This window comes from Ursus americanus, chromosome 20 (assembly GCF_024610735.1).
Source record: "Ursus americanus isolate L20-20 chromosome 20, mUrsAme1.1.p, whole genome shotgun sequence".
In the NCBI taxonomy this organism is placed as follows: Eukaryota; Metazoa; Chordata; class Mammalia; order Carnivora; family Ursidae; genus Ursus; species Ursus americanus.
Genome location: NC_142146.1, coordinates 15,894,371 through 15,907,232, shown reverse-complemented (window position 1 = coordinate 15,907,232; position 12,862 = coordinate 15,894,371).

The following is a 12,862-nucleotide window of genomic DNA, read 5'->3' as shown; positions in this document are numbered from 1 at the left end:
ACAGAACTTCACCCTATACCCTTTTCTCTATATCAATTTCCTTTTCTTAGCTTGCTTGGTGTGTGCTTTATGATTTTTTTTTTTTTTTTTTTTTTTTTGGTAGCTCCTTCTTGAGGTAGTTTGGGTAGAGCCTTTACCATTTATTCTGTACAGAGTTTCTTGCCCTGGGAAGGTTTTTGAGTCAGCTCTTCATACCTTACTTATTAGAAGTGTTACTGCTGTCTAGGTCCTTCGATATTTGGTCTTGTTTCTTGCATGATTCATCTCTTTGGGGTTGGAAACATGGTTTTCCATCTGAAATTAAAATCCCCAAAAGTCGTGTCTGTCATCCAGAGTTCAGTCTGTCTGAATAACCCGTGTTGGTTCCTGGATCGTATTTGTCAATGACTTTTTGTGCTGCGATGTTAAATGCAGATGTCTAATTGGCACCTTCTAACACTATTTATTGGTTCTTCATTTTTCGTTCTTCAAATATGCTCAAGGCCTCATGCAGGAAAGACTCCAGCTACTGTAAAATGTACGTTCCCAAAGTTCCTTGTCTTATGCTGGTGGCCAGTTAGACTTGGAGGAAGCTGGCCAAGCAAAGGACCGTTGCGGACGAAGTACATCGGCTGGCTGGCTGGCTGGCTTGCCGCGGCATCTGGCAGCCTTCCTCACTTACGGACTGCCATTGAATTTGGTCCATCTTCCAGGTCTCTGCGTAGCACTTTTTCTCCCCCTTTGTTTAATAGAACACTCTGCATGCTTTTGTCACTGAAATGTTTTACACCTTCCTCCTCCTGAGCTCCCTTCTCTGGTATAAGTAACCTGGGTTAACCTGGGTCTGCACAAGCCTCACAGCCTGGGGGAGGGAGAGAGAGAAGATGCAATGCAGGGTACGTATTTTTGCCTCAATATTTCTTTGAATTCGAGCTTCTCTCTGCTTTTGTAGATCACCTAGTTCTTTGGCGGTTATCCCACAGCCTTCTGGAGACATTTCGTATGGAGTCACGTGTACCCACTCAGCAACGCTCTCAACCTCCATGCAGTGTCTGCCATTTCCCTGATTTCCTGCCCTACTGACTTTATCAATTGGTATTTTCTATGAAGCCATGTTAGGGAACACCCTACCCTGATATGCTGAAGTCTGGGCCAATGGTGTTACCCTTTCTAAGACATTATTGTACCACTGGGGCTCTGGAGTTCTACCAGTTTTTATTGCGTTTGTCCTCAGGCATGTTGGTTCCATTGTCACAGTCTCCTATTCATACTTGCTGTACTGGAATAGGATTAAGTTTACTGAACCTATTAATTAATTTGATGTTTACTGAGCACTTACTATATCCCCAGCACAAGCATGCCTAGTTATATGAGCAAATAAGACCCAGCCCCAGCTCGCTCCCTTCTTCCCCTTATAATCTTGGGGAATGTACAGTCTGCAAGAAGAAACTGCATTTAGGAGGCAATTACAAGAGAGTATAATAGAAATTTTTGCTAAGAGGCAAGTGTAGATGTGCTGGAAACATATCAGGATAGTAGTCTATTCTTGGTATTAAGGTTTTCCAAGGGCAGGAGTTGGATAGCTAAACTGCAACCCTTACCCAGCCATTTAATTGGGCTGTGGTGGTTCAAGGTTCAATCTATATCAGTAGATTAAAAATCAGATTCTTTTTCCTCAAGCGTCTTCCCACAATTTCCAGAAATATTTCTCTGGAGTTTGAGAGTTCATTTTATCTGTTTAGAGAAAACTGCTATCAGTAATATCCTTGGGTCTTCGTACCACTACTCATCATCCTTGTTCTTCAGTGGATGCATGTAGAAGTGTGTGCTAAGACTATTCTGGGATGTTTCCTTGCTTCCAAGATTAAATATGAATCACTCGAAGAGCCTCTTAAAAATGCAAATTGCTGGATCCCACTTCCAGAGATTTGTAAATTCCTGGGGTCAAAGAATTTGCATTTTAAAGCAGCATGTCTCATTATTCTGATCTGGATACTGCCCTTTGATTAACCACTGGTTGCTAAGGGCACTAAGAGGGGGAGAATGATGATATGATCAATTACTTATCGGGTTTGTCAGGTGAGTTTATTTTCATCCAGGCTGAAATCCAAACTACGCCTTATAGTTTATTCAAAAAGGTATCAAGGAAACCGAACTAGATTTTGTGTTTTGTGCTATGAAACTGACTCTTGAATAGTCACATCCATCAGAAGTGATGCTACAATTAGGGACATGGTCATGTCTTTAATATTTGTAATTAACGTTGACCAGTTATTTTGTTGTTTCTCTGGCCTTTTACATTTATCCTTAGCGCCAGAAAGGACATGAAGTGTGTGAATCACAATAGACTGCAATTACTATTATACAGCTAATTATACTTGTGTCAGTGGTCAAGTGCAGAGTGACCTTTAGGAGAAAGTTAAGCATGGGTATGGAAGTATTGCGATACTTTTCAAGAAGGGAGAGCTGTGCATTTCACATTGGGTTTTTATTGCCTTCAAATCCCCAAGTGCCCATTTTTCTCTCCTTCCCACTTCAAGGCTCCTTAATAATTTGGTTCAGATGCTACAGGTCAGACATCTCACTTTTCTTTAAAATATTTTTTGAATGTTAGTGCTCATGTCTTGAATTTGATTACCATAATTTTATTTTGATTAAAAAACCAGAGCTTTCAAGAAGAGATAACACGTGTTGGTGAGGCTGTGGCCGAGCGGGCACCCTGTGTACACTGTGGGGGGACTGGTGCAGCCACTATGGAAAACGGCATGAACGTTCCTCCAAACATGAAAAAAATAGAACTACCGTATGATCTAGTAATTCCACTTCTGGATATATATCCCCCCCCCCAAAAAAAATGGAAAACCGGATGTTGAAGAGATATCTGCACTTGGTGTTTCTTACAGCGTTTTATACAATAACCAAGATATGGAAATAACTTAAGCGTCTGTCAACAGATGCATTGATAAAGAAGAGGTATATATGTTATATATATACATATTTTATATAAAATGTATAATATACAGTAGGGCGGTAAAGCATATTGCAATATGTAGATGTATCAAATCAACTCTGATACCTTAAACTTATATAATGTTATATGTCAGTTATATCTCAATTAATAAAAACCATAAAGCTTTATTTTCCTGATAATTATAAAAATTATGGTTACAATTTTAGAAACCTGTATTGTGGCTTGAAACTATGATAAGTTATGTTCTCCGCATATGATGTCTCAAAAATTAGTCTGATGGTGAATTCCAAAAGCTTATGATTTAAGGAGACTTAAAAAGATTCTGTGGAAGCCCAAATCATTGGGGTAGAAAAGCAGCCGACTGCCCCTTCCTAAAAATGCAGGGAAGCCGGGATGTGCTACAATTTTCAGGCAACAGGCTATTCTGGATCACTAGCATTTTCTTGTTAACAGAGGTTTCAGATTTTTGTGTGTGTGTGTGTGTTTTAGACACATGATATTGAAAGGAATTGAATCTTTCCATGGGAATTTAGTGTTGCCGCTATAATCAGTAATTTATGTACTCTGAAAATATAGAATCATTTAATTGAATAGATTTGGGGCTGGATAAGGAGGGAGCATGGGGACCATCTAAATTATCCTTATTTCACAATTAGGAAAAGAGCATTAGAGAAGGTACATGGTCATGCTCTGGTCAAGTCTGATACGTTTGAAATGCATTGCTGCTGCTTCTCATTGAGGGAATATGATTAAGCTTTTAGTTTAATGTCTAGCTACCTCCTTGATAGTTCTCCCTTGATCGAAGTTGAAATCAGAAGTGCTACTGACATTGTGCGATAGGGTCCAATCCCATCAGCCTCAGGAGGGCAGGAGAGCTGATCCCAACTCTGCCTCCTGAGACGGGCAGATGTGAGAGGGAAGTTGAACTGAGCAGGCAGAACACAGCATTTAGCTAGCACGCCAACCTCCCCGTTGCAGCGATTCAGGAAAGCTGTCAGGAACAGCAAAGGCCAGCTCAGAATTACACAGGGGTCCTGAAAGGCAGATGGAATGCAGTGCTGGGGAGTATAGGAGTTGGCAGGACTATAGTGGTCTATTGATCATTCTCCAAACATACCAATCATTTTCACATCTTTGTGCCTCTGCCATGTAGTATCTAGAAGTTTCTGCAAGGGATAGAAAATGTGATTATAGTCCATTACCCAAGGAGGGTTTAGGCAAGAATAGCAGCCTGAAGCTGTGGTTAAACTGCATAAGAAGACCAGTTAGGGTTAGCATCTCTGCTCTTCTCTTGGCCTTTATTCCTCATGGTCACAGAATGGTTGCTCCAGCTCCAAGTAGCGTATCTGTATTTAGAGAGAAAGAAGAAGTAGCGGTGAGGTCCAAGCCTTTTCTTTTCCCTTTTATCAGAAAAGCAAAGAGTTTCCCAGAACTCTCTCACCTCCTGCCCCTCCAAAAGTATATTATGTCTCATTGGCTGGGAGTAGAGGGAGGGAATGCCGAGAAAGTGCATATGTGGGTTTTTTTTTTTTTTTTTTTGCCTCTGTGGTAGAACCAGACAAGAAAAATGGTGTTAAGAATGGCTGTGGATGAGCTAATCGACAGTGCATTTATGGCATTTTTACAAGCCTAGAGCGCTGGTAGCAATGGTATGGTCAGGTCTTTCCCAAGATGAACAGTCTCTTTATAACAAGAATAACTGACTCAAATGACCTCGTTTATTAATGTGGATATTTGTATACCAGTTTGGTTTCACATGGAAACTTACAGTAATGTACTGAGTTTCTGCTTGTTGAATGAAGGCTTATATGTGTATAGCACCTTACTGCACAAAACGCTTCACACCTATTATCATATCTGATCCCCCCAAGAATCCCGTGACATAAAAATTATTCTTCTCGTCTCATTGGAGAGAACGTTGAGACAGAGAGAATTCGGATGACTTGCACCAGGTCAGACAAGGCGTACAGACTGAGAGTTGGGTCCAGATGTCTTGGCTCTAGTGTTTATAGGATTATACTTGCTGAGGAGAATGTGTTTTAAAAGAAATGAAACAGAGAGTAAATTGAGACAGTCTAAGACTGTGTTAATTTTTGGAGCTGTAGTCGCTGAAAAAATAATTCGTTCAGAGAAATAGAAAGTGAATTCAGTTTATGTGACAACGTGAAATCTTTTTTTTTTTCCCCCTTCCCTTTTTCAGAGACCCTCGGCCGGCAAGTCTTCGGGTGCTCCGTCCTATAGCAGATGGTCCAGTTCACAGCCACATCAGGTAACATGCTCTTCTTAAGACTCTCGTGCTTGTTTTCCCTGAAGCGCGCTTAAACGGACAGCTATGTTGTCATTGGGTAAGCGTGGAGGGTATTGGGCTCTCGCCTGTTTTCCCCTTGAAGGTGGCCCCTTGGCAAAGGGCTGTGGAGTTCCTCGTTGGTTACTTCTCTCCACCTCGAGTCTCCAGTCAGGACTACATGAGGGGGGGCAGTGACAGGGACGTGCCCAAGTTCCACCTTCTAAGCCCTCCTCAGTACACAGCTAATGGAGTCAACCTGGTGATTAGTGAGAATAGATTTTGCCTCTTTTTCTTCAACCGAAGGTTATCTCTCTGTCCTTTCTATTCTAGGAAAGTGCGTATGTTCCCATGTGCGTGCATATGTGCGTTTGTGTGTGTGTGTGTGTGTGTGTATGGCACACGGGATCTCTGAGAGTGTATATAACAGTATATCTGAAAATGTACTAATACCACAAAGAATCACTTTTTGCCTTGTTACTCAGGGTGATTAAAATCTGCATTCAGGTCAAACAATACTGACCAGTATTTAACCTCTTTAGGGGAAGTTCAGCCAGCACAACGCTGTTATGTCTCTGTGTGTAAACAAAGCAGGATTTTGGGGTTGGTGAGCCATTTTCACAGGTGACTATATGGGCTTCGTTTCGAAGCAGCACATGGTGAGAACACGAACTTTAGACTCTAAAAGCTGAGTAGGATTTGAATTCAAGTTGAGACCAACAAGAAATAAGCTCCCTTTTGTCTTTTGCTTTATTGGTCTGGATTCTCTTGTAGACTCTTCAGGTCACTTAGGCAGGCTGCAGTGACGGTAGCAGAAGCACATTACAGATGGTTTATGTTCACATTTTCTCCAGCATTTTATTGACTTTCTGTAGACACTTAGTAGGGGTGATAATTTACTCCAACATCAGCATAATGTGAGCACTCTTTGTATACTCCTTTTTATCGTTTCTTCACAATTTTTTCGCAAGAAATTGATACTTATCAATAAAAATATTAAAGTAAAAAGAGAAAAATAAATTCTTCCTTATGCAGTGTTTTATCACAGTGCCTCTTTTTCCTTAAAGATTGATTGATTGACTTGAGAGAGAGACAGACGCGCACATGCGCACTTTGGAGAAGGGGCAGAGGCAGAGGGAGAGAGAAACTTAAGAAGATTCCATGCTGAGTGCGGAGTGCAGTGTGGGGCTCGATCTCATGACCCTGAGATCACAGCCTGAGCCAAAACCAAGAATCAGATGCTTAACCGACTGTACCACCCAGCTGCCCCATGGTGCCTCTTTTTATATTGGTTGGTTGGTGGAAAAAACTTGAAGTGATGGCTCTGCCTCCGTTGGCATCAGCTTTGTGTGGATGCTGTGGTTTCTGTTAACTTTTCGTGAATGTGAGCTAAGAAAAAAGGCGACCCAGAAAGAGGGGGCAGTGGTACCAGTCTAGGGTGATTGCTTTGCATATCCAGTTTTCTTTTACTTCCTACATTTCCTAAAAATGCACACTGGGTTTTAATCAGTCTTTTTGACTTCTGTTCTCACACTTCCCAGAGACTGGGTTGAACAAGTCACTGGTCACATCTGTGAACTCACCCTGAAGATGAAGAGATGTTCTAATCTAATCTTCACAGTCTAAGGAAAGCGAGACACAGAGATTATATCGTCCAAGGTTACATGACTTCAGTTGATCTACCATTCCATGATTTTTTCCCCTAGAACTTACTCAGTTTTACAAGCCAATACAGTCCTCTGAGAACTTCCGGGTGAAATAGTCTAATGTGAATCTATGACTCTGTGCTGGTCCTGCAAACTTTTTACATGCTACAGTGAAATGAGAAAAGTGAAGACAGGGTGGTATTTGGGAGAGTCTGTAATTCTTAGAATATATCCTTTTAGCTTTCTGATTTTGCAATGACCTTTTGAAGTGAAATCTGGGAATGATTAGATGGTTTTTGTGTAGTTTTGGATATCCAAGCCAAATTAAAAATGGTAACCGTCCTGTATACATTTCCCAATGTGTTCTCTGAATTCTTACCTGTGTATGAAATCCAGGAGCAGAAGAACTACCAAAAAGGGGTTTCATTTTTGCCTTCTCACATGTTGAAAGAAATGTGGTTATATTGGTAGACTTTCAATCTTCACAGTGCCGTTTGGATTGGGAGGCTTGATTTGATGGCATTTCCAAATGGTAGCCTGATTAAAACTAACATCGGTGACATCTCTTTTGTATTGAGGATCCCCTCTAACCCTAACTGAAAGGAGTGGTACATTTTTTTTATATTTGGTAAATTTCCTTGGGAGTTTACCTGTTGTGCTGGTCATTTGTTTGTTTGCTTTCAGATCTACTCCATGCCCATCTCTTGACATCTACGTTCCCTGGCTCCCTTGTTAACTGACTGCTAAATAGCTTCTCCCAATTAGAGGAACCATTGGCAGGTGAGGAAGAGATAGAAAGGGAAAACCCAGGTTATAGTTCCCCACTCTGTTGCTTTGGGCAGTGTATCTCCATGTTCTGAGCCTCTGGGTGGATCCAGCTAGTGTGAGGCAGCCCTAGCTTCTGGCCTCTGGGTACCCTCTCTGTGGTCCCCCCAGCTCATGGAAGGTGTCAGTGTCCCTCATTCTTCCCTGTCTGTTTTTTTTTTTTTTTTTTTTTTTGGCTTTCCCAATAGCCTTATGACTAGTTCCCTATATTAAATTCCTTCTCTTTGATTGCCTGGTATGGGCTCTGTTTTTCCAACAATTTTTTCTGACTGTTTTCTGATTGATACACCTACCATAGCATGATGTATTTTATTCTTTGGTTGTGTAACAGTGGGTTTTAACTTTAACTTTAGAAATATTATGTGAATATTTACAGGATCACCAGACTTGCAGCTGCTGAAAACTCTTGAGATTTATTCTCTCGAGCTGGCCTAGTGGGTGGTAATCCTTTTATACCCCTATCCCACACAGAATAATTATTCCTCTTTGTCACTCATGAGCTAATCCTTCCCTTCTAAATTTGTGTTTATTACAAAAACCTTTGTCTTTTGTGCTTGCAATATAATAGGCTTATTGCCTTCAGTTTTTGAAAGTACCTACACAAATTCTCAGCCTGAGGTTGAAAGGACAACTGTAACTCGATCCTGGATCCTAGCTTTGTGTCTTCCTCTGATTTTTGGCATCAGCGGAACAGTTTAGAAAAGGAATTGTCATGGATTTATATTTACTAAGAAAAGTGGCCCTTTTTCTATTTGTCTTCATAACACTATTTGTAAACCTCAGGTGGATACAAATATATAGTAATGAGCGAATTGGTACAGGTAGATACCTGCTCATTTGAGAATTAACGTCATCACCATTCCTTCTTCATCATTATCATCATACCTAACATTTACTGAATGTTTACTCTGGGCTATCTGCTAATTTCTTGTCATGCATTATCTCATTTAATCCTCAATATCTCTGTGATAAGGAGACATTATTTTATAGGTGAGGGAATTGACAACCTGAACATTTAATTAACGTGTCCAGTGACACAGGGTTGGTTCTGTTAGATTTCAGCATCTTAGTGGTTTTTTCCCCCCCTGTTCATTTAACTAGATTCATCTTTTTAAGTTTTCATTTAAATTCCAGTTAGTTAACATACAGTGTAATGTTAGTTTTAGGTGTACAACTTGGTGATCCAACACTGCATACAATATCCAGTGCTCATCACAACAAATGCCTCCTTAATCCCCATCCCCATCCCCCACCCGCCTCTGCTCTGGGGACCAGCAGTTCTCTATAGTTGAGGGTCTGTTTCTGTTTGCCTTTCTCTCTTTTTTCCCCTATGCTTGTTTGTTTTGTTTCTTAAATTCCACATATGAGTGAAATCATATGGTATTTGTCTCTCTCTGACTTATTTCACTTAGCATAATACTCTCTGACTCCATCCACATTGTTGCAAATGGCAAGATTTTATTCTTTTTTATGGCTGAGTAATATTCCATTGTAGATATATACCACATCTTCTTTATCCATTCATCAGTCAATGGACATTTGGGCTGTTTCCATAATTTGGCTCTTGTCGATAATGCTGTTATAAACATTAGAGTATATGTATACCTTTGAATTAGTATTTTTGTGTCCTTTGAATAAATACCTAGTAGTAGAATTGCTGGATCATAGGGTGATTCTATTTGGAGCTTTTTGAGAAACCTTCATACTCCAGAGGGCTGCACCCTAGTCATTTAACCAGTGGGCAGTACTATCTCCCTTAAGTTTTTAGACTAATTTAAGGCCACTGAAAACCATTTTCACTAATACTTCTGTTTTGCACTGACCAGAACACTACTTTTTGGCCTTTAGGTATTATTTCTACTCTGAAATTATTTATGCACAGTTAACTTTCTTTGTTGAAACAAGTACTTATGTCCACTCAAGTATAGATCAATCTATTTGCAAATAGACAATTTTCAAAATATAGATCTTAATATGTTCATTAGTAAGTTTTACTTAAAAACACAGTATTTATTTATTTATTTAGGATTTATTTATTTTGAGAAAGAGCGAACGCACACATGCGGGGGTGGGGAGAGGCAGAGGGAGAGGGAAGAAGAGTCTCAAGCAGACTCCGAGCTGCGCACAGAGCCCGATATAGGACTCGATCTCACGACGCTGGGATCTGAGCCAAAATCAGCCACTTAACTGACTGCACCACCCAGGTGCCCCCATACCATTTATTTAAAATGCACTAATTTGGTGTTTTATTTGGAATAATTTGAGAACCTATTTGTAACAACAAAAAAAGTGTCTTTTCCAATGTTTTCAGTTTGTAAGGAATGCACATAAAGTTTTATGTGCTTACAGATATCTATGAAATAAAAGTCATTATGAATTGAATTTTGAATAAGTGACACAGACAAATAAGAATGGTGACTGGCTGCCTGGTATCTTCAAATCTGAAACTGAAATTGTGATTTTTTTATGCATATTGTATACTGTTCTTTAGAAACCTTTTGTATTTCCCATCATATTTTCTATCTCCTGTTTAGCACATTCCTCATAAATATGAAGTAGCGATCTTCCTCTGACTTAGAAATGGGAAGTTTTTCTTTTGGATAATTGACACCAATCCAAACATTGTGTCTTAAAAACTCACTGTAAAGTTTTGGTCAATACTGATCAATCGATTGATTGATGTTTCTTTAGCCCTTTAAACTTTGTAACTTTGTAAGTTTTGTGTTTACAGTAGTCCTTGGTAGGTAACATTAAAATTCATCTCATTAAAAGGATAACTTATGAATTTTAGGGAAAGGTGCAGTATGTTAAGGAGTGACTGTTTACTCAAGAGAATTCAACCAGGTATCCCAGTGTCATTTTCTAGCAGCAGATAGACCTGGCCGAATGCAAGGTTGACCACAGAAGTTTGGTTATCTGGAAGGTTGGTGTTAAACGAAGGAAGAAGAAAGCAATGGATTGTTTCACTGTGTTCATGTGGTAAGAGAAAGTCAGCTGGGGGCAGTCCACCTATAAAAGCCTACAGTGAGTATCTTTCCTGGATTGTCTTACGTGATTTTTCATACTTGTATATGAAAGTCTGTGTACTCAGCCTGTACTAGGAACTCATGAAGTATTTGTTGAATGAATGGAATGGATTGTATGACATAACAGCAGGGATAGAATGGCAAAGGGGGGACCTCAAATCCATATATATTTTTTCTCTTTTCTCCAAATCATTAGTTCCTACCTTCTCCTTAACTGAGGCTCACATCAAAGCTGATAATTGTGAAATGAGAGAGATAAGTGCATTTCGCCTCTTGTCTGGTGTTAGTTCTGATAACAAGCATTGTGGTAGGAGAAGTATAGGCTGCCAGAGGCCAGGAGAGTCCACACTCTGAATCATTGGTCAATCTGATGTTGCCTTTATGTTGTCTTTGTTACGCAGTTGAGATTAATGTGGTTGCCATGAGATTTCGGTGCTGAAACCCAGATGTTGGGAACATGTGTATGGTTGCTTGGTGCTCTGGTGTCCATGGAGACAAATGTAAACCCTGTTTATTCTCGCTCAGGATTCTGAACCCCCTTTATCTGTGTGTGCATTTGTTGAAATTTGCAATTTAAATAAATAGAAAACATTTCATATGTTCTATAAAATTATTATAATGCTCATCAGCCAAAGACTACTAGGAACACACATGTGTTAAAACAAATTTAGAGTTGTTGCTTGTTGTCACTTCTCTAAAGCAGACAGCATAGCATGCAAAATGAGGGAAATCTGAGTAAGAGGGTGCTGTGGCGTGGGGCTTCTTATGGGATTTAGACTTGGGTTAGATGATTTTGGTGAGAGATAAGGAAGTGGGGATTTGTTCTGGATTGACTGCTGTTAGGAAGTGGGGGTATTTCCATGATTGGATATCTTAGTAATTTTATCCAGAAGGTGGGATCAATGGAACAAGGCTAAAGGTGTTAGTGATAATGAAGCAACAGTCGTTCATGTTACCTGGGTGAGGGGGACGTTTGGTCACTTTTGTGATTTGGACAGTGGTCTTGTTTTTTCTCTCTGCTTGGATGTAGTTCTGGAGCAGCCTTGTTTTTGCCTTATTCTGTAAAGTTTAGGGTTATGAAGGAACCTTGTCTAATCTGATGTTTATGTTCTGTAAATTATTTCTGTTAAGTAGGGAACTTCTTGGCCTAGATGCTAATGCCAGACCATCTACTTTAGACAGCTATATTTTATATATAAACAGACACACACACACACATATACGCACACACATACATACACACATAGATGTATATAACTATACTATATATAATATTTATATACCACGTACACTATATATGTACTATATATACGTGTATGTATATACGTATACACACACATGATTTATATGATTGTACATATAAAATGGAAGACCTGCATTATCCTCCCCGATTGCTGCATTCCTCCGGATCCTTGCGCTCGTATATTTGAGAATTTGACCGGAATAGTGAAGTGGCAACATTCTTAACTAGAGTTGACATCCAGTTGACATCCTAGCATTATAAATCTAGAGATCAGGGAAGATCTGCAACACCAATTCTTATGCATTTGAAAACTGTCATGTCCCATTTACAGTTTTTTTAAAGGATAAGGCAAAAACTGTGAAAAGCAAACTTGACATAATATAAATCCTTACCAATTTGGATGCATTTGAAACTGATTTATTTAGAATGTAGGAAATTAGGGTCAGATTAAATGAAATCTCTGATTAAGGATCGCTTGTCTCCAAAGATGGCGCCCTAATGAACCGTGCCTCCTAGTAATCACACCTTTGGGTTCTTTCCTTTCTTTGGAACTTAGCTGGCTCTGTGACTCAGCGGAGTGTGGTGAGGTGACACCATGGGGCTTCCAAGTGTAGGTGCTAAGAAGTTGCAGTTTTGGTCTTGTCCTTTTACAACGCTTATTATAGGAGAAGCTGTCTGCTCTGTAGAAGCCCAACTATCCTGAGAATGCCATGCTACCGGAAATCCCAAGCGAGGACTGTGGAGAGTCTGTGTGGAAAGAGAGATGCCCAGCCAGCTCCCAGCTCTTTCAGCCATCTCAGCAGAAGTATCAGCCCAAGGAGAAAAGATGCCTTCAGATGATTCTAACCCTAGCCACCATTTGACTGTAATTGCACAGAAGACCCCAAG